Here is a 24,136-nt window from a genome sequence, read left to right as displayed (position 1 = left end):
TTAGGGCGAAAAGCGTTACAACAAACAAATGATGGACGGAATGCTGACAATGCAGACATTCTCCCCCAGTCAAGAGATCTGGGATAAATCCATCGTTCTTTTGCCCACTACACCACCCCAGTTTAGACATGGCCATATGCAAATCAGTCTTGACCCTGTGCCTCATGGGAACAGTCCAGCCCGAACTGCCAAGCCATGTCTTCCCTGGACCGGAATCAAGCATCCTAGGACCGGTTTCTGGCTATCAGCCGCCATCAACCAGGATAGCTTGACTCCAGTGGCGTAGTGAGCACGGGTCCCACGTCTGGGAATACCCATCCCACTTAGGGCAAAAAGCGTTACAACAAACAAATGATGGATGGAATGCTGACAATGCAGACATTCTCCCCCAGTCAAGAGATCTGGGTTAAATCCATCGTTCTTTTGCCCACTACACCACCCCAGTTTAGACATGGCCATATGCAAATCAGTCTTGACCCTGTGCCTCATGGGAACAGTCCAGCCCGAACTGCCAAGCAGTGTCTTCCCTGGACCGGAATCAAGCATCCTAGGACCGGTTTCTGGCTATCAGCCATCATCAGCCAGGATAGCTTGACTCCAGTGGCGTAGTGAGCACGGGTCCCACGTCTGGGAATACCCATCCCACTTAGGGCGAAAAGCGTTACAACAAACAAATGATGGACGGAATGCTGACAATGCAGACATTCTCCCCCAGTCAAGAGATCTGGGTTACATCCATCGTTCTTTTGCCCACTACACCACCCCAGTTTAGACATGGCCATATGCAAATCAGTCTTGACCCTGTGCCTCATGGGAACAGTCCAGCCCGAACTGCCAAGCCATGTCTTCCCTGGACCGGAATCAAGCATCCTAGGACCGGTTTCTGGCTATCAGCCGTCATCAGCCAGGATAGCTTGACTCCAGTGGCGTAGTGAGCACGGGTCCCACGTCTGGGAATACCCATCCCACTTAGGGCGAAAAGCGTTACAACAAACAAATGATGGACAGAATGCTGACAATGCAGACATTCTCCCCCAGTCAAGAGATCTGGGGTAAATCCATCGTTCTTTTGCACACTACACCACCCCAGTTTAGACATGGCCATATGCAAATCAGTCTTGACCCTGTGCCTCATGGGAACAGTCCAGCCCGAACTGCCAAGCCATGTCTTCCCTGGACCGGAATCAAGCATCCTAGGACCGGTTTCTGGCTATCAGCCATCATCAGCCAGGATAGCTTGACTCCAGTGGCGTAGTGAGCACGGGTCCCACGTCTGGGAATACCCATCCCACTTAGGGCGAAAAGAGTTACAACAAACAAATGATAGACAGAATGCTGACAATGCAGACATTCTCCCCCAGTCAAGAGATCTGGGTTAAATCCATCGTTCTTTTGCCCACTACACCACCCCAGTTTAGACATGGCCATATGCAAATCAGTCTTGACCCTGTGCCTCATGGGAACAGTCCAGCCCGAACTGCCAAGCCATGTCTTCCCTGGACCGGAATCAAGCATCCTAGGACCGGTTTCTGGCTATCAGCCGTCATCAGCCAGGATAGCTTGACTCCAGTGGCGTAGTGAGCACGGGTCCCACGTCTTGGAATACCCATCCCACTTAGGGCGAAAAGCGTTACAACAAACAAATGATGGACGGAATGCTGACAATGCAGACAATCTCCCCAGTCAAGAGATCTGGGTTAAATCCATCGTTCTTTTGCCCACTACACCACCCCAGTTTAGACATGGCCATATGCAAATCAGTCTCGACCCTGTGCCTCATGGGAACAGTCCAGCCCGAACTGCCAAGCCATGTCTTCCCTGGACCGGAATCGAGCATCCTAGGACCGGTTTCTGGCTATCAGCCGTCATCAGCCAGGATAGCTTGACTCCAGTGGCGTAGTGAGCACGGGTCCCACGTCTGGGAATACCCATCCCACTTAGGGCGAAAAGCGTTACAACAAACAAATGATGGACGGAATGCTGACAATGCAGACATTCTCCCCCAGTCAAGAGATCTGGGTTAAATCCATCGTTCTTTTGCCCACTACACCACCCCAGTTTAGACATGGCCATATGCAAATCAGTCTTGACCCTGTGCCTCATGGGAACAGTCCAGCCCGAACTGCCAAGCCATGTCTTCCCTGGACCGGAATCAAGCATCCTAGGACCGGTTTCTGGCTATCAGCCGTCATCAGCCAGGATAGCTTGACTCCAGTGGCGTAGTGAGCACGGGTCCCACGTCTGGGAATACCCATCCCACTTAGGGCGAAAAGCGTTACAACAAACAAATGATGGACGGAATGCTGACAATGCAGACATTCTCCCCCAGTCAAGAGATCTGGGATAAATCCATCGTTCTTTTGCCCACTACACCACCCCAGTTTAGACATGGCCATATGCAAATCAGTCTTGACCCTGTGCCTCATGGGAACAGTCCAGCCCGAACTGCCAAGCCATGTCTTCCCTGGACCGGAATCAAGCATCCTAGGACCGGTTTCTGGCTATCAGCCGCCATCAACCAGGATAGCTTGACTCCAGTGGCGTAGTGAGCACGGGTCCCACGTCTGGGAATACCCATCCCACTTAGGGCAAAAAGCGTTACAACAAACAAATGATGGATGGAATGCTGACAATGCAGACATTCTCCCCCAGTCAAGAGATCTGGGTTAAATCCATCGTTCTTTTGCCCACTACACCACCCCAGTTTAGACATGGCCATATGCAAATCAGTCTTGACCCTGTGCCTCATGGGAACAGTCCAGCCCGAACTGCCAAGCAGTGTCTTCCCTGGACCGGAATCAAGCATCCTAGGACCGGTTTCTGGCTATCAGCCATCATCAGCCAGGATAGCTTGACTCCAGTGGCGTAGTGAGCACGGGTCCCACGTCTGGGAATACCCATCCCACTTAGGGCGAAAAGCGTTACAACAAACAAATGATGGACGGAATGCTGACAATGCAGACATTCTCCCCCAGTCAAGAGATCTGGGTTACATCCATCGTTCTTTTGCCCACTACACCACCCCAGTTTAGACATGGCCATATGCAAATCAGTCTTGACCCTGTGCCTCATGGGAACAGTCCAGCCCGAACTGCCAAGCCATGTCTTCCCTGGACCGGAATCAAGCATCCTAGGACCGGTTTCTGGCTATCAGCCGTCATCAGCCAGGATAGCTTGACTCCAGTGGCGTAGTGAGCACGGGTCCCACGTCTTGGAATACCCATCCCACTTAGGGCGAAAAGCGTTACAACAAACAAATGATGGACGGAATGCTGACAATGCAGACATTCTCCCCAGTCAAGAGATCTGGGTTAAATCCATCGTTCTTTTGCCCACTACACCACCCCAGTTTAGACATGGCCATATGCAAATCAGTCTCGACCCTGTGCCTCATGGGAACAGTCCAGCCCGAACTGCCAAGCCATGTCTTCCCTGGACCGGAATCAAGCATCCTAGGACCGGTTTCTGGCTATCAGCCGTCATCAGCCAGGATAGCTTGACTCCAGTGGCGTAGTGAGCACGGGTCCCACGTCTGGGAATACCCATCCCACTTAGGGCGAAAAGCGTTACAACAAACAAATGATGGACGGAATGCTGACAATGCAGACATTCTCCCCCAGTCAAGAGATCTGGGTTAAATCCATCGTTCTTTTGCCCACTACACCACCCCAGTTTAGACATGGCCATATGCAAATCAGTCTTGACCCTGTGCCTCATGGGAACAGTCCAGCCCGAACTGCCAAGCCATGTCTTCCCTGGACCGGAATCAAGCATCCTAGGACCGGTTTCTGGCTATCAGCCGTCATCAGCCAGGATAGCTTGACTCCAGTGGCGTAGTGAGCACGGGTCCCACGTCTGGGAATACCCATCCCACTTAGGGCGAAAAGCGTTACAACAAACAAATGATGGACGGAATGCTGACAATGCAGACATTCTCCCCCAGTCAAGAGATCTGGGATAAATCCATCGTTCTTTTGCCCACTACACCACCCCAGTTTAGACATGGCCATATGCAAATCAGTCTTGACCCTGTGCCTCATGGGAACAGTCCAGCCCGAACTGCCAAGCCATGTCTTCCCTGGACCGGAATCAAGCATCCTAGGACCGGTTTCTGGCTATCAGCCGCCATCAACCAGGATAGCTTGACTCCAGTGGCGTAGTGAGCACGGGTCCCACGTCTGGGAATACCCATCCCACTTAGGGCAAAAAGCGTTACAACAAACAAATGATGGATGGAATGCTGACAATGCAGACATTCTCCCCCAGTCAAGAGATCTGGGTTAAATCCATCGTTCTTTTGCCCACTACACCACCCCAGTTTAGACATGGCCATATGCAAATCAGTCTTGACCCTGTGCCTCATGGGAACAGTCCAGCCCGAACTGCCAAGCAGTGTCTTCCCTGGACCGGAATCAAGCATCCTAGGACCGGTTTCTGGCTATCAGCCATCATCAGCCAGGATAGCTTGACTCCAGTGGCGTAGTGAGCACGGGTCCCACGTCTGGGAATACCCATCCCACTTAGGGCGAAAAGCGTTACAACAAACAAATGATGGACGGAATGCTGACAATGCAGACATTCTCCCCCAGTCAAGAGATCTGGGTTACATCCATCGTTCTTTTGCCCACTACACCACCCCAGTTTAGACATGGCCATATGCAAATCAGTCTTGACCCTGTGCCTCATGGGAACAGTCCAGCCCGAACTGCCAAGCCATGTCTTCCCTGGACCGGAATCAAGCATCCTAGGACCGGTTTCTGGCTATCAGCCGTCATCAGCCAGGATAGCTTGACTCCAGTGGCGTAGTGAGCACGGGTCCCACGTCTGGGAATACCCATCCCACTTAGGGCGAAAAGCGTTACAACAAAAAAATGATGGACGGAATGCTGACAATGCAGACATTCTCCCCCAGTCAAGAGATCTGGGTTAAATCCATCGTTCTTTTGCCCACTACACCACCCCAGTTTAGACATGGCCATATGCAAATCAGTCTTGACCGTGTGCCTCATGGGAACAGTCCAGCCCGAACTGCTAAGCCATGTCTTCCCTGGACCGGAATCAAGCATCCTAGGACCGGTTTCTGGCTATCAGCCGTCATCAGCCAGGATAGCTTGACTCCAGTGGCGTAGTGAGCACGGGTCCCACGTCTGGGAATACCCATCCCACTTAGGGCGAAAAGCGTTACAACAAACAAATGATGGACGGAATGCTGACAATGCAGACATTCTCCCCCAGTCAAGAGATCTGGGTTACATCCATCGTTCTTTTGCCCACTACACCACCCCAGTTTAGACATGGCCATATGCAAATCAGTCTTGACCCTGTGCCTCATGGGAACAGTCCAGCCCGAACTGCCAAGCCATGTCTTCCCTGGACCGGAATCAAGCATCCTAGGACCGGTTTCTGGCTATCAGCCGTCATCAGCCAGGATAGCTTGACTCCAGTGGCGTAGTGAGCACGGGTCCCACGTCTGGGAATACCCATCCCACTTAGGGCGAAAAGCGTTACAACAAAAAAATGATGGACGGAATGCTGACAATGCAGACATTCTCCCCCAGTCAAGAGATCTGGGTTAAATCCATCGTTCTTTTGCCCACTACACCTCCCCAGTTTAGACATGGCCATATGCAAATCAGTCTTGACCCTGTGCCTCATGGGAACAGTCCAGCCCGAACTGCTAAGCCATGTCTTCCCTGGACCGGAATCAAGCATCCTAGGACCGGTTTCTGGCTATCAGCCGTCATCAGCCAGGATAGCTTGACTCCAGTGGCGTAGTGAGCACGGGTCCCACGTCTGGGAATACCCATCCCACTTAGGGCGAAAAGCGTTACAACAAACAAATGATGGACGGAATGCTGACAATGCAGACATTCTCCCCCAGTCAAGAGATCTGGGTTAAATCCATCGTTCTTTTGCCCACTACACCACCCCAGTTTAGACATGGCCATATGCAAATCAGTCTTGACCCTGTGCCTCATGGGAACAGTCCAGCCCGAACTGCCAAGCCATGTCTTCCCTGGACCGGAATCACGCATCCTAGGACCGGTTTCTGGCTATCAGCCGTCATCAGCCAGGATAGCTTGACTCCAGTGGCGTAGTGAGCACGGGTCCCACGTCTGGGAATACCCATCCCACTTAGGGCGAAAAACGTTACAACAAACAAATGATGGACGGAATGCTGACAATGCAGACATTCTCCCCCAGTCAAGAGATCTGGGTTAAATCCATCGTTCTTTTGCCCACTACACCACCCCAGTTTAGACATGGCCATATGCAAATCAGTCTTGACCCTGTGCCTCATGGGAACAGTCCAGCCCGAACTGCCAAGCCATGTCTTCCCTGGACCGGAATCAAGCATCCTAGGACCGGTTTCTGGCTATCAGCCGTCATCAGCCAGGATAGCTTGACTCCAGTGGCGTAGTGAGCACGGGTCCCACGTCTGGAAATACCCATCCCACTTAGGGCGAAAAGCGTTACAACAAACAAATGATGGACGGAATGCTGACAATGCAGACATTCTCCCCCAGTCAAGAGATCTGGGTTAAATCCGTCGTTCTTTTGCCTACTACACCACCCCAGTTTAGACATGGCCATATGCAAATCAGTCTTGACCCTGTGCCTCATGGGAACAGTCCAGCCCGAACTGCCAAGCCATGTCTTCCCTGGACCGGAATCAAGCATCCTAGGACCGGTTTCTGGCTATCAGCCGTCATCAGCCAGGATAGCTTGACTCCAGTGGCGTAGTGAGCACGGGTCCCACGTCTGGGAATACCCATCCCACTTAGGGCGAAAAGCGTTACAACAAACAAATGATGGACAGAATGCTGACAATGCAGACATTCTCCCCCAGTCAAGAGATCTGGGGTAAATCCATCGTTCTTTTGCACACTACACCACCCCAGTTTAGACATGGCCATATGCAAATCAGTCTTGACCCTGTGCCTCATGGGAACAGTCCAGCCCGAACTGCCAAGCCATGTCTTCCCTGGACCGGAATCAAGCATCCTAGGACCGGTTTCTGGCTATCAGCCATCATCAGCCAGGATAGCTTGACTCCAGTGGCGTAGTGAGCACGGGTCCCACGTCTGGGAATACCCATCCCACTTAGGGCGAAAAGAGTTACAACAAACAAATGATGGACGGAATGCTGACAATGCAGACATTCTCCCCCAGTCAAGAGATCTGGGTTAAATCCATCGTTCTTTTGCCCACTACACCACCCCAGTTTAGACATGGCCATATGCAAATCAGTCTTGACCCTGTGCCTCATGGGAACAGTCCAGCCCGAACTGCCAAGCCATGTCTTCCTTGGACCGGAATCAAGCATCCTAGGACCGGTTTCTGGCTATCAGCCGTCATCAGCCAGGATAGCTTGACTCCAGTGGCGTAGTGAGCACGGGTCCCACGTCTGGGAATACCCATCCCACTTAGGGCGAAAAGCGTTACAACAAACAAATGATGGACGGAATGCTGACAATGCAGACAATCTCCCCAGTCAAGAGATCTGGGTTAAATCCATCGTTCTTTTGCCCACTACACCACCCCAGTTTAGACATGGCCATATGCAAATCAGTCTCGACCCTGTGCCTCATGGGAACAGTCCAGCCCGAACTGCCAAGCCATGTCTTCCCTGGACCGGAATCAAGCATCCTAGGACCGGTTTCTGGCTATCAGCCGTCATCAGCCAGGATAGCTTGACTCCAGTGGCGTAGTGAGCACGGGTCCCACGTCTGGGAATACCCATCCCACTTAGGGCGAAAAGCGTTACAACAAACAAATGATGGACGGAATGCTGACAATGCAGACATTCTCCCCCAGTCAAGAGATCTGGGTTAAATCCATCGTTCTTTTGCCCACTACACCACCCCAGTTTAGACATGGCCATATGCAAATCAGTCTTGACCCTGTGCCTCATGGGAACAGTCCAGCCCGAACTGCCAAGCCATGTCTTCCCTGGACCGGAATCAAGCATCCTAGGACCGGTTTCTGGCTATCAGCCGTCATCAGCCAGGATAGCTTGACTCCAGTGGCGTAGTGAGCACGGGTCCCACGTCTGGGAATACCCATCCCACTTAGGGCGAAAAGCGTTACAACAAACAAATGATGGACGGAATGCTGACAATGCAGACATTCTCCCCCAGTCAAGAGATCTGGGATAAATCCATCGTTCTTTTGCCCACTACACCACCCCAGTTTAGACATGGCCATATGCAAATCAGTCTTGACCCTGTGCCTCATGGGAACAGTCCAGCCCGAACTGCCAAGCCATGTCTTCCCTGGACCGGAATCAAGCATCCTAGGACCGGTTTCTGGCTATCAGCCGCCATCAACCAGGATAGCTTGACTCCAGTGGCGTAGTGAGCACGGGTCCCACGTCTGGGAATACCCATCCCACTTAGGGCAAAAAGCGTTACAACAAACAAATGATGGATGGAATGCTGACAATGCAGACATTCTCCCCCAGTCAAGAGATCTGGGTTAAATCCATCGTTCTTTTGCCCACTACACCACCCCAGTTTAGACATGGCCATATGCAAATCAGTCTTGACCCTGTGCCTCATGGGAACAGTCCAGCCCGAACTGCCAAGCAGTGTCTTCCCTGGACCGGAATCAAGCATCCTAGGACCGGTTTCTGGCTATCAGCCATCATCGGCCAGGATAGCTTGACTCCAGTGGCGTAGTGAGCACGGGTCCCACGTCTGGGAATACCCATCCCACTTAGGGCGAAAAGCGTTACAACAAACAAATGATGGACGGAATGCTGACAATGCAGACATTCTCCCCCAGTCAAGAGATCTGGGTTACATCCATCGTTCTTTTGCCCACTACACCACCCCAGTTTAGACATGGCCATATGCAAATCAGTCTTGACCCTGTGCCTCATGGGAACAGTCCAGCCCGAACTGCCAAGCCATGTCTTCCCTGGACCGGAATCAAGCATCCTAGGACCGGTTTCTGGCTATCAGCCGTCATCAGCCAGGATAGCTTGACTCCAGTGGCGTAGTGAGCACGGGTCCCACGTCTTGGAATACCCATCCCACTTAGGGCGAAAAGCGTTACAACAAACAAATGATGGACGGAATGCTGACAATGCAGACATTCTCCCCAGTCAAGAGATCTGGGTTAAATCCATCGTTCTTTTGCCCACTACACCACCCCAGTTTAGACATGGCCATATGCAAATCAGTCTCCACCCTGTGCCTCATGGGAACAGTCCAGCCCGAACTGCCAAGCCATGTCTTCCCTGGACCGGAATCAAGCATCCTAGGACCGGTTTCTGGCTATCAGCCGTCATCAGCCAGGATAGCTTGACTCCAGTGGCGTAGTGAGCACGGGTCCCACGTCTGGGAATACCCATCCCACTTAGGGCGAAAAGCGTTACAACAAACAAATGATGGACGGAATGCTGACAATGCAGACATTCTCCCCCAGTCAAGAGATCTGGGTTAAATCCATCGTTCTTTTGCCCACTACACCACCCCAGTTTAGACATGGCCATATGCAAATCAGTCTTGACCCTGTGCCTCATGGGAACAGTCCAGCCCGAACTGCCAAGCCATGTCTTCCCTGGACCGGAATCAAGCATCCTAGGACCGGTTTCTGGCTATCAGCCGTCATCAGCCAGGATAGCTTGACTCCAGTGGCGTAGTGAGCACGGGTCCCACGTCTGGGAATACCCATCCCACTTAGGGCGAAAAGCGTTACAACAAACAAATGATGGACGGAATGCTGACAATGCAGACATTCTCCCCCAGTCAAGAGATCTGGGATAAATCCATCGTTCTTTTGCCCACTACACCACCCCAGTTTAGACATGGCCATATGCAAATCAGTCTTGACCCTGTGCCTCATGGGAACAGTCCAGCCCGAACTGCCAAGCCATGTCTTCCCTGGACCGGAATCAAGCATCCTAGGACCGGTTTCTGGCTATCAGCCGCCATCAACCAGGATAGCTTGACTCCAGTGGCGTAGTGAGCACGGGTCCCACGTCTGGGAATACCCATCCCACTTAGGGCAAAAAGCGTTACAACAAACAAATGATGGATGGAATGCTGACAATGCAGACATTCTCCCCCAGTCAAGAGATCTGGGTTAAATCCATCGTTCTTTTGCCCACTACACCACCCCAGTTTAGACATGGCCATATGCAAATCAGTCTTGACCCTGTGCCTCATGGGAACAGTCCAGCCCGAACTGCCAAGCAGTGTCTTCCCTGGACCGGAATCAAGCATCCTAGGACCGGTTTCTGGCTATCAGCCATCATCAGCCAGGATAGCTTGACTCCAGTGGCGTAGTGAGCACGGGTCCCACGTCTGGGAATACCCATCCCACTTAGGGCGAAAAGCGTTACAACAAACAAATGATGGACGGAATGCTGACAATGCAGACATTCTCCCCCAGTCAAGAGATCTGGGTTACATCCATCGTTCTTTTGCCCACTACACCACCCCAGTTTAGACATGGCCATATGCAAATCAGTCTTGACCCTGTGCCTCATGGGAACAGTCCAGCCCGAACTGCCAAGCCATGTCTTCCCTGGACCGGAATCAAGCATCCTAGGACCGGTTTCTGGCTATCAGCCGTCATCAGCCAGGATAGCTTGACTCCAGTGGCGTAGTGAGCACGGGTCCCACGTCTGGGAATACCCATCCCACTTAGGGCGAAAAGCGTTACAACAAAAAAATGATGGACGGAATGCTGACAATGCAGACATTCTCCCCCAGTCAAGAGATCTGGGTTAAATCCATCGTTCTTTTGCCCACTACACCACCCCAGTTTAGACATGGCCATATGCAAATCAGTCTTGACCGTGTGCCTCATGGGAACAGTCCAGCCCGAACTGCTAAGCCATGTCTTCCCTGGACCGGAATCAAGCATCCTAGGACCGGTTTCTGGCTATCAGCCGTCATCAGCCAGGATAGCTTGACTCCAGTGGCGTAGTGAGCACGGGTCCCACGTCTGGGAATACCCATCCCACTTAGGGCGAAAAGCGTTACAACAAACAAATGATGGACGGAATGCTGACAATGCAGACATTCTCCCCCAGTCAAGAGATCTGGGTTACATCCATCGTTCTTTTGCCCACTACACCACCCCAGTTTAGACATGGCCATATGCAAATCAGTCTTGACCCTGTGCCTCATGGGAACAGTCCAGCCCGAACTGCCAAGCCATGTCTTCCCTGGACCGGAATCAAGCATCCTAGGACCGGTTTCTGGCTATCAGCCGTCATCAGCCAGGATAGCTTGACTCCAGTGGCGTAGTGAGCACGGGTCCCACGTCTGGGAATACCCATCCCACTTAGGGCAAAAAGCGTTACAACAAACAAATGATGGACGGAATGCTGACAATGCAGACATTCTCCCCCAGTCAAGAGATCTGGGTTAAATCCATTGTTCTTTTGCCCACTACACCACCCCAGTTTAGACATGGCCATATGCAAATCAGTCTTGACCCTGTGCCTCATGGGAACAGTCCAGCCCGAACTGCCAAGCCATGTCTTCCCTGGACCGGAATCAAGCATCCTAGGACCGGTTTCTGGCTATCAGCCGTCATCAGCCAGGATAGCTTGACTCCAGTGGCGTAGTGAGCACGGGTCCCACGTGTGGGAATACCCATCCCACTTAGGGCGAAAAGCGTTACAACAAACAAATGATGGACGGAATGCTGACAATGCAGACATTCTCCCCCAGTCAAGAGATCTGGGTTACATCCATTGTTCTTTTGCCCACTACACCACCCCAGTTTAGACATGGCCATATGCAAATCAGTCTTGACCCTGTGCCTCATGGGAACAGTCCAGCCCGAACTGCCAAGCCATGTCTTCCCTGGACCGGAATCAAGCATCCTAGGACCGGTTTCTGGCTATCAGCCGTCATCAGCCAGGATAGCTTGACTCCAGTGGCGTAGTGAGCACGGGTCCCACGTCTGGGAATACCCATCCCACTTAGGGCGAAAAGCGTTACAACAAAAAAATGATGGACGGAATGCTGACAATGCAGACATTCTCCCCCAGTCAAGAGATCTGGGTTAAATCCATCGTTCTTTTGCCCACTACACCACCCCAGTTTAGACATGGCCATATGCAAATCAGTCTTGACCGTGTGCCTCATGGGAACAGTCCAGCCCGAACTGCTAAGCCATGTCTTCCCTGGACCGGAATCAAGCATCCTAGGACCGGTTTCTGGCTATCAGCCGTCATCAGCCAGGATAGCTTGACTCCAGTGGCGTAGTGAGCACGGGTCCCACGTCTGGGAATACCCATCCCACTTAGGGCGAAAAGCGTTACAACAAACAAATGATGGACGGAATGCTGACAATGCAGACATTCTCCCCCAGTCAAGAGATCTGGGTTACATCCATCGTTCTTTTGCCCACTACACCACCCCAGTTTAGACATGGCCATATGCAAATCAGTCTTGACCCTGTGCCTCATGGGAACAGTCCAGCCCGAACTGCCAAGCCATGTCTTCCCTGGACCGGAATCAAGCATCCTAGGACCGGTTTCTGGCTATCAGCCGTCATCAGCCAGGATAGCTTGACTCCAGTGGCGTAGTGAGCACGGGTCCCACGTCTGGGAATACCCATCCCACTTAGGGCGAAAAGCGTTACAACAAAAAAATGATGGACGGAATGCTGACAATGCAGACATTCTCCCCCAGTCAAGAGATCTGGGTTAAATCCATCGTTCTTTTGCCCACTACACCTCCCCAGTTTAGACATGGCCATATGCAAATCAGTCTTGACCCTGTGCCTCATGGGAACAGTCCAGCCCGAACTGCTAAGCCATGTCTTCCCTGGACCGGAATCAAGCATCCTAGGACCGGTTTCTGGCTATCAGCCGTCATCAGCCAGGATAGCTTGACTCCAGTGGCGTAGTGAGCACGGGTCCCACGTCTGGGAATACCCATCCCACTTAGGGCAAAAAGCGTTACAACAAACAAATGATGGACGGAATGCTGACAATGCAGACATTCTCCCCCAGTCAAGAGATCTGGGTTAAATCCATTGTTCTTTTGCCCACTACACCACCCCAGTTTAGACATGGCCATATGCAAATCAGTCTTGACCCTGTGCCTCATGGGAACAGTCCAGCCCGAACTGCCAAGCCATGTCTTCCCTGGACCGGAATCAAGCATCCTAGGACCGGTTTCTGGCTATCAGCCGTCATCAGCCAGGATAGCTTGACTCCAGTGGCGTAGTGAGCACGGGTCCCACGTCTGGGAATACCCATCCCACTTAGGGCGAAAAGCGTTACAACAAACAAATGATGGACGGAATGCTGACAATGCAGCCATTCTCCCCCAGTCAAGAGATCTGGGTTAAATCCATCGTTCTTTTACCCACTACACCACCCCAGTTTAGACATGGCCATATGCAAATCAGTCTTGACCCTGTGCCTCATGGGAACAGTCCAGCCCGAACTGCCAAGCCATGTCTTCCCTGGACCGGAATCAATCATCCTAGGACCGGTTTCTGGCTATCAGCCGTCATCAGCCAGGATAGCTTGACTCCAGTGGCGTAGTGAGCACGGGTCCCACGTCTGGGAATACCCATCCCACTTAGGGCGAAAAGCGTTACAACAAACAAATGATGAACGGAATGCTGACAATGCAGACATTCTCCCCCTGTCAAGAGATCTGGTTTAAATCCATCGTTCTTTTGCCCACTACACCACCCCAGTTTAGACATGGCCATATGCAAATCAGTCTTGACTCTGTGCCTCATGGGAACAGTCCAGCCCGAACTGCCAAGCCATGTCTTTCCTGGACCGGAATCAAGCATCCTAGGACCGGTTTCTGGCTATCAGCCGTCATCAGCCAGGATAGCTTGACTCCAGTGGCGTAGTGAGCACGGGTCCCACGTCTGGGAATACCCATCCCACTTAGGGCGAAAAGCGTTACAACAAACAAATGATGGACGGAATGCTGACAATGCAGACATTCTCCCCCAGTCAAGAGATCTGGGTTAAATCCATCGTTCATTTGCCCACTACACCACCCCAGTTTAGACATGGCCATATGCAAATCAGTCTTGACCCTGTGCCTCATGGGAACAGTCCAGCCCGAACTGCCAAGCCATGTCTTCCCTGGACCGGAATCAAGCATCCTAGGACCGGTTTCTGGCTATCAGCCGTCATCAGCCAGGATAGCTTGACTCCAGTGGCGTAGTGAGCACGGGTCCCACGTCTGGGAATACCCATCCCACTTAGGGCGAAAAGCGTTACAACAAACAAATGATGGACGGAATGCTGACAATGCAGACATTCTCCCCCAATCAAGAGATCTGGGTTAAATCCATCGTTCTTTTGCCCACTACACCACCCCAGTTTAGACATGGCCATATGCAAATCAGTCTTGACCCTGTGCCTCATGGGAACAGTCCAGCCCGAACTGCCAAGCCATGTCTTCCCTGGACCGGAATCAAGCATCCTAGGACCGGTTTCTGGCTATCAGCCGTCATCAGCCAGGATAGCTTGACTCCAGTGGCGTAGTGAGCACGGGTCCCACGTCTGGGAATACCCATCCCACTTAGGGCGAAAAGCGTTACAACAAACAAATGATGGACGGAATGCTGACAATGCAGACATTCTCCCCCAGTCAAGAGATCTGGGTTAAATCCATCGTTCTTTTGCCCACTACACCACCCCAGTTTAGACATGGCCATATGCAAATCAGTCTTGACCCTGTGCCTCATGGGAACAGTCCGGCCCGAACTGCCAAGCTATGTCTTCCCTGGACCGGAATCAAGCATCCTAGGACCGGTTTCTGGCTATCAGCCGTCATCAGCCAGGATAGCTTGACTCCAGTGGCGTAGTGAGCACGGGTCCCACGTCTGGGAATACCCATCCCACTTAGGGCGAAAAGCGTTACAACAAACAAATGATGGACGGAATGCTGACAATGCAGACATTCTCCCCCAGTCAAGAGATCTGGGTTAAATCCATCGTTCTTTTGCCCACTACACCACCCCAGTTTAGACATGGCCATATGCAAATCAGTCTTGACCCTTTGCCTCATGGGAACAGTCCAGTCCGAACTGCCAAGCCATGTCTTCCCTGGACCGGAATCAAGCATCCTAGGACCGGTTTCTGGCTATCAGCCGTCATCAGCCAGGATAGCTTGACTCCAGTGGCGTAGTGAGCACGGGTCCAACGTCTGGGAATGCCCATCCCACTTAGGGCGAAAAGCGTTACAACAAACAAATGATGGACGGAATGCTGACAATGCAGACATTCTCCCCCAGTCAAGAGATCTGGGTTAAATCCATCGTTCTTTTGCCCACTACACCACCCCAGTTTAGACATGGCCATATGCAAATCAGTCTTGACCCTGTGCCTCATGGGAACAGTCCAGCCCGAACTGCCACGCCATGTCTTCCCTGGACCGGAATCAAGCATCCTAGGACCGGTTTCTGGCTATCAGCCGTCATCAGCCAGGATAGCTGGACTCCAGTGGCGTAGTGAGCACGGGTCCCACGTCTGGGAATACCCATCCCACTTAGGGCGAAAAGCGTTACAACAAACAAATGATGGACGGAATGCTGACAATGCAGACATTCTCCCCCAGTCAAGAGATCTGGGTTAAATCCGTCGTTCTTTTGCCTACTACACCACCCCAGTTTAGACATGGCCATATGCAAATCAGTCTTGACCCTGTGCCTCATGGGAACAGTCCAGCCCGAACTGCCAAGCCATGTCTTCCCTGGACCGGAATCAAGCATCCTAGGACCGGTTTCTGGCTATCAGCCAGGATAGCTTGACTCCAGTGGCGTAGTGAGCACGGGTCCCACGTCTTGGAATACCCATCCCACTTAGGGCGAAAAGCGTTACAACAAACAAATGATGGACGGAATGCTGACAATGCAGACAATCTCCCCAGTCAAGAGATCTGGGTTAAATCCATCGTTCTTTTGCCCACTACACCACCCCAGTTTAGACATGGCCATATGCAAATCAGTCTCGACCCTGTGCCTCATGGGAACAGTCCAGCCCGAACTGCCAAGCCATGTCTTCCCTGGACCGGAATCAAGCATCCTAGGACCGGTTTCTGGCTATCAGCCGTCATCAGCCAGGATAGCTTGACTCCAGTGGCGTAGTGAGCACGGGTCCCACGTCTGGGAATACCCATCCCACTTAGGGCGAAAAGCGTTACAACAAACAAATGATGGACGGAATGCTGACAATGCAGACATTCTCCCCCAGTCAAGAGATCTGGGTTAAATCCATCGTTCTTTTGCCCACTACACCACCCCAGTTTAGACATGGCCATATGCAAATCAGTCTTGACCCTGTGCCTCATGGGAACAGTCCAGCCCGAACTGCCAAGCCATGTCTTCCCTGGACCGGAATCAAGCATCCTAGGACCGGTTTCTGGCTATCAGCCGTCATCAGCCAGGATAGCTTGACTCCAGTGGCGTAGTGAGCACGGGTCCCACGTCTGGGAATACCCATCCCACTTAGGGCGAAAAGCGTTACAACAAACAAATGATGGACGGAATGCTGACAATGCAGACATTCTCCCCCAGTCAAGAGATCTGGGATAAATCCATCGTTCTTTTGCCCACTACACCACCCCAGTTTAGACATGGCCATATGCAAATCAGTCTTGACCCTGTGCCTCATGGGAACAGTCCAGCCCGAACTGCCAAGCCATGTCTTCCCTGGACCGGAATCAAGCATCCTAGGACCGGTTTCTGGCTATCAGCCGCCATCAACCAGGATAGCTTGACTCCAGTGGCGTAGTGAGCACGGGTCCCACGTCTGGGAATACCCATCCCACTTAGTGCAAAAAGCGTTACAACAAACAAATGATGGATGGAATGCTGACAATGCAGACATTCTCCCCCAGTCAAGAGATCTGGGTTAAATCCATCGTTCTTTTGCCCACTACACCACCCCAGTTTAGACATGGCCATATGCAAATCAGTCTTGACCCTGTGCCTCATGGGAACAGTCCAGCCCGAACTGCCAAGCAGTGTCTTCCCTGGACCGGAATCAAGCATCCTAGGACCGGTTTCTGGCTATCAGCCATCATCAGCCAGGATAGCTTGACTCCAGTGGCGTAGTGAGCACGGGTCCCACGTCTGGGAATACCCATCCCACTTAGGGCGAAAAGCGTTACAACAAACAAATGATGGACGGAATGCTGACAATGCAGACATTCTCCCCCAGTCAAGAGATCTGGGTTACATCCATCGTTCTTTTGCCCACTACACCACCCCAGTTTAGACATGGCCATATGCAAATCAGTCTTGACCCTGTGCCTCATGGGAACAGTCCAGCCCGAACTGCCAAGCCATGTCTTCCCTGGACCGGAATCAAGCATCCTAGGACCGGTTTCTGGCTATCAGCCGTCATCAGCCAGGATAGCTTGACTCCAGTGGCGTAGTGAGCACGGGTCCCACGTCTTGGAATACCCATCCCACTTAGGGCGAAAAGCGTTACAACAAACAAATGATGGACGGAATGCTGACAATGCAGACATTCTCCCCAGTCAAGAGATCTGGGTTAAATCCATCGTTCTTTTGCCCACTACACCACCCCAGTTTAGACATGGCCATATGCAAATCAGTCTCGACCCTGTGCCTCATGGGAACAGTCCAGCCCGAACTGCCAAGCCATGTCTTCCCTGGACCGGAATCAAGCATCCTAGGACCGGTTTCTGGCTATCAGCCGTCATCAGCCAGGATAGCTTGACTCCAGTGGCGTAGTGAGCACGGGTCCCACGTCTGGGAATACCCATCCCACTTAGGGCGAAAAGCGTTACAACAAACAAATGATGGACGGAATGCTGACAATGCAGACATTCTCCCCCAGTCAAGAGATCTGGGTTAAATCCATCGTTCTTTTGCCCACTACACCACCCCAGTTTAGACATGGCCATATGCAAATCAGTCTTGACCCTGTGCCTCATGGGAACAGTCCGGCCCGAACTGCCAAGCTATGTCTTCCCTGGACCGGAATCAAGCATCCTAGGACCGGTTTCTGGCTATCAGCCGTCATCAGCCAGGATAGCTTGACTCCAGTGGCGTAGTGAGCACGGGTCCCACGTCTGGGAATACCCATCCCACTTAGGGCGAAAAGCGTTACAACAAACAAATGATGGACGGAATGCTGACAATGCAGACATTCTCCCCCAGTCAAGAGATCTGGGTTAAATCCATCGTTCTTTTGCCCACTACACCACCCCAGTTTAGACATGGCCATATGCAAATCAGTCTTGACCCTTTGCCTCATGGGAACAGTCCAGTCCGAACTGCCAAGCCATGTCTTCCCTGGACCGGAATCAAGCATCCTAGGACCGGTTTCTGGCTATCAGCCGTCATCAGCCAGGATAGCTTGACTCCAGTGGCGTAGTGAGCACGGGTCCCACGTCTGGGAATGCCCATCCCACTTAGGGCGAAAAGCGTTACAACAAACAAATGATGGACGGAATGCTGACAATGCAGACATTCTCCCCCAGTCAAGAGATCTGGGTTAAATCCATCGTTCTTTTGCCCACTACACCACCCCAGTTTAGACATGGCCATATGCAAATCAGTCTTGACCCTGTGCCTCATGGGAACAGTCCAGCCCGAACTGCCACGCCATGTCTTCCCTGGACCGGAATCAAGCATCCTAGGACCGGTTTCTGGCTATCAGCCGTCATCAGCCAGGATAGCTTGACTCCAGTGGCGTAGTGAGCACGGGTCCCACGTCTGGGAATACCCATCCCACTTAGGGCGAAAAGCGTTACAACAAACAAATGATGGACGGAATGCTGACAATGCAGACATTCTCCCCCAGTCAAGAGATCTGGGTTAAATCCGTCGTTCTTTTGCCTACTACACCACCCCAGTTTAGACATGGCCATATGCAAATCAGTCTTGACCCTGTGCCTCATGGGAACAGTCCAGCCCGAACTGCCAAGCCATGTCTTCCCTGGACCGGAATCAAGCATCCTAGGACCGGTTTCTGGCTATCAGCCGTCATCAGCCAGGATAGCTTGACTCCAGTGGCGTAGTGAGCACGGGTCCCACGTCTGGGAATGCCCATCCCACTTAGGGCGAAAAGCGTTACAACAAACAAATGATGGACGGAATGCTGACAATGCAGACATTCTCCCCCAGTCAAGAGATCTGGGTTAAATCCATCGTTCTTTTGCCCACTACACCACCCCAGTTTAGACATGGCCATATGCAAATCAGTCTTGACCCTGTGCCTCATGGGAACAGTCCAGCCCGAACTGCCAAGCCATGTCTTCCCTGGACCGGAATCAAGCATCCTAGGACCGGTTTCTGGCTATCAGCCGTCATCAGCCAGGATAGCTTGACTCCAGTGGCGTAGTGAGCACGGGTCCCACGTCTGGGAATACCCATCCCACTTAGGGCGAAAAGCGTTACAACAAACAAATGATGGACGGAATGCTGACAATGCAGACATTCTCCCCCAGTCAAGAGATCTGGGTTAAATCCGTCGTTCTTTTGCCTACTACACCACCGCAGTTTAGACATGGCCATATGCAAATCAGTCTTGACCCTGTGCCTCATGGGAACAGTCCAGCCCGAACTGCCAAGCCATGTCTTCCCTGGACCGGAATCAAGCATCCTAGGACCGGTTTCTGGCTATCAGCCGTCATCAGCCAGGATAGCTTGACTCCAGTGGCGTAGTGAACAAGGGTCCCACGTCTGGGAATACCCATCCCACTTAGGGCGAAAAGCGTTACAACAAACAAATGATGGATGGAATGCTGACAATGCAGACATTCTCCCCCAGTCAAGAGATCTGGGGTAAATCCATCGTTCTTTTGCCTACTACACCACCCCAGTTTAGACATGGCCATATGCAAATCAGTCTTGACCCTGTGCCTCATGGGAACAGTCCAGCCCGAACTGCCAAGCCATGTCTTCCCTGGACCGGAATCAAGCATCCTAGGACCGGTTTCTGGCTATCAGCCGTCATCAGCCAGGATAGCTTGACTCCAGTGGCGTAGTGAGCACGGGTCCCACGTCTGGGAATACCCATCCCACTTAGGGCGAAAAGCGTTACAACAAACAAATGATGGACGGAATGCTGACAATGCAGACATTCTCCCCCAGTCAAGAGATCTGGGTTAAATCCATCGTTCTTTTGCCCACTACACCACCCCAGTTTAGACATGGCCATATGCAAATCAGTCTTGACCCTGTGCCTCATGGGAACAGTCCAGCCCGAACTGCCAAGCCATGTCTTCCCTGGACCGGAATCAAGCATCCTAGGACCGGTTTCTGGCTATCAGCCGTCATCAGCCAGGATAGCTTGACTCCAGTGGCGTAGTGAGCACGGGTCCCACGTCTGGGAATACCCATCCCACTTAGGGCGAAAAGCGTTACAACAAACAAATGATGGACGGAATGCTGACAATGCAGACATTCTCCCCCAGTCAAGAGATCTGGGTTAAATCCATCGTTCTTTTGCCCAATACACCACCCCAGTTTAGACATGGCCATATGCAAATCAGTCTTGACCCTGTGCCTCATGGGAACAGTCCAGCCCGAACTGCCAAGCCATGTCTTCCCTGGACCGGAATCAAGCATCCTAGGACCGGTTTCTGGCTATCAGCCGTCATCAGCCAGGATAGCTTGACTCCAGTGGCGTAGTGAGCACGGGTCCCACGTCTGGGAATACCCATCCCACTTAGGGCGAAAAGCGTTACAACAAACAAATGATGGACGGAATGCTGACAATGCAGACATTCTCCCCCAGTCAAGAGATCTGGGTTAAATCCATCGTTCTTTTGCCCACTACACCACCCCAGTTTAGACATGGCCATATGCAAATCAGTCTTGACCCTGTGCCTCATGGGAACAGTCCAGCCCGAACTGCCAAGCAGTGTCTTCCCTGGACCGGAATCAAGCATCCTAGGACCGGTTTCTGGCTATCAGCCGTCATCAGCCAGGATAGCTTGACTCCAGTGGCGTAGTGAGCACGGGTCCCACGTCTGGGAATACCCATCCCACTTAGGGCGAAAAGCGTTACAACAAACAAATGATGGACGGAATGCTGACAATGCAGACATTCTCCCCCAGTCAAGAGATCTGGGTTACATCCATCGTTCTTTTGCCCACTACACCACCCCAGTTTAGACATGGCCATATGCAAATCAGTCTTGACCCTGTGCCTCATGGGAACAGTCCAGCCCGAACTGCCAAGCCATGTCTTCCCTGGACCGGAATCAAGCATCCTAGGACCGGTTTCTGGCTATCAGCCATCATCAGCCAGGATAGCTTGACTCCAGTGGCTTAGTGAGCACGGGTCCCACGTCTGGGAATACCCATCCCACTTAGGGCGAAAAGCGTTACAACAAAAAAATGATGGACGGAATGCTGACAATGCAGACATTCTCCCCCAGTCAAGAGATCTGGGTTAAATCCATTGTTCTTTTGCCCACTACACCACCCCAGTTTAGACATGGCCTTATGCAAATCAGTCTTGACCCTGTGCCTCATGGGAACAGTCCAGCCCGAACTGCCAAGCAGTGTCTTCCCTGGACCGGAATCAAGCATCCTAGGACCGGTTTCTGGCTATCAGCCGTCATCAGCCAGGATAGCTTGACTCCAGTGGCGTAGTGAGCACGGGTCCCACGTCTGGGAATACCCATCCCACTTAGGGCGAAAAGCGTTACAACAAACAAATGATGGACGGAATGCTGACAATGCACACATTCTCCCCCAGTCAAGAGATCTGGGTTACATCCATCGTTCTTTTGCCCACTACACCACCCCAGTTTAGACATGGCCATATGCAAATCAGTCTTGACCCTGTGCCTCATGGGAACAGTCCAGCCCGAACTGCCAAGCCATGTCTTCCCTGGACCGGAATCAAGCATCCTAGGACCGGTTTCTGGCTATCAGCCGTCATCAGCCAGGATAGCTTGACTCCAGTGGCTTAGTGAGCACGGGTCCCACGTCTGGGAATACCCATCCCACTTAGGGCGAAAAGCGTTACAACAAAAAAATGATGGACGGAATGCTGACAATGCAGACATTCTCCCCCAGTCAAGAGATCTGGGTTAAATCCATCGTTCTTTTGCCCACTACACCACCCCAGTTTAGACATGGCCATATGCAAATCAGTCTTGACCCTGTGCCTCATGGGAACAGTCCAGCCCGAACTGCTAAGCTATGTCTTCCCTGGACCGGAATCAAGCATCCTAGGACCGGTTTCTGGCTATCAGCCATCATCAGCCAGGATAGCTTGACTCCAGTGGCGTAGTGAGCACGGGTCCCACGTCTGGGAATACCCATCCCACTTAGGGCGAAAAGCGTTACAACAAACAAATGATGGACGGAATGCTGACAATGCAGACATTCTCCCCCAGTCAAGAGATCTGGGTTAAATCCATTGTTCTTTTGCCCACTACACCACCCCAGTTTAGACATGGCCTTATGCAAATCAGTCTTGACCCTGTGCCTCATGGGAACAGTCCAGCCCGAACTGCCAAGCCATGTCTTCCCTGGACCGGAATCAAGCATCATAGGACCGGTTTCTGGCTATCAGCCGTCATCAGCCAGGATAGCTTGACTCCAGTGGCGTAGTGAGCACGGGTCCCACGTCTGGGAATACCCATCCCACTTAGGGCGAAAAGCGTTACAACAAACAAATGATGGACGGAATGCTGACAATGCAGACATTCTCCCCCAGTCAAGAGATCTGGGTTAAATCCATCGTTCTTTTGCCCACTACACCACCCCAGTTTAGACATGGCCATATGCAAATCAGTCTTGACCCTGTGCCTCATGGGAACAGTCCAGCCCGAACTGCCAAGCCATGTCTTCCCTGGACCGGAATCAAGCATCCTAGGACCGGTTTCTGGCTATCAGCCGTCATCAGCCAGGATAGCTTGACTCCAGTGGCGTAGTGAGCACGGGTCCCACGTCTGGGAATACCCATCCCACTTAGGGCGAAAAGCGTTACAACAAACAAATGATGGACGGAATGCTGACAATGCAGACATTCTCCCCTAGTCAAGAGATCTGGGTTAAATCCGTCGTTCTTTTGCCTACTACACCACCCCAGTTTAGACATGGCCATATGCAAATCAGTCTTGACCCTGTGCCTCATGGGAACAGTCCAGCCCGAACTGCCAAGCCATGTCTTCCCTGGACCGGAATCAAGCATCCTAGGACCGGTTTCTGGCTATCAGCCGTCATCAGCCAGGATAGCTTGACTCCAGTGGCGTAGTGAACAAGGGTCCCACGTCTGGGAATACCCATCCCACTTAGGGCGAAAAGCGTTACAACAAACAAATGATGGACGGAATGCTGACAATGCAGACATTCTCCCCCAGTCAAGAGATCTGGGGTAAATCCATCGTTCTTTTGCCTACTACACCACCCCAGTTTAGACATGGCCATATGCAAATCAGTCTTGACCCTGTGCCTCATGGGAACAGTCCAGCCCGAACTGCCAAGCAGTGTCTTCCCTGGACCGGAATCAAGCATCCTAGGACCGGTTTCTGGCTATCAGCCATCATCAGCCAGGATAGCTTGACTCCAGTGGCGTAGTGAGCACGGGTCCCACGTCTGGGAATACCCATCCCACTTAGGGCGAAAAGCGTTACAACAAACAAATGATGGACGGAATGCTGACAATGCAGACATTCTCCCCCAGTCAAGAGATCTGGGTTACATCCATCGTTCTTTTGCCCACTACACCACCCCAGTTTAGACATGGCCATATGCAAATCAGTCTTGACCCTGTGCCTCATGGGAACAGTCCAGCCCGAACTGCCAAGCCATGTCTTCCCTGGACCGGAATCAAGCATCCTAGGACCGGTTTCTGGCTATCAGCCGTCATCAGCCAGGATAGCTTGACTCCAGTGGCGTAGTGAGCACGGGTCCCACGTCTTGGAATACCCATCCCACTTAGGGCGAAAAGCGTTACAACAAACAAATGATGGACGGAATGCTGACAATGCAGACATTCTCCCCAGTCAAGAGATCTGGGTTAAATCCATCGTTCTTTTGCCCACTACACCACCCCAGTTTAGACATGGCCATATGCAAATCAGTCTCGACCCTGTGCCTCATGGGAACAGTCCAGCCCGAACTGCCAAGCCATGTCTTCCCTGGACCGGAATCAAGCATCCTAGGACCGGTTTCTGGCTATCAGCCG

Source organism: Triturus cristatus, chromosome 8, assembly GCF_964204655.1.
Source record: "Triturus cristatus chromosome 8, aTriCri1.1, whole genome shotgun sequence".
NCBI classification, from domain to species: Eukaryota; Metazoa; Chordata; class Amphibia; order Caudata; family Salamandridae; genus Triturus; species Triturus cristatus.
Note: the sequence above shows the minus strand (reverse complement) of the source record.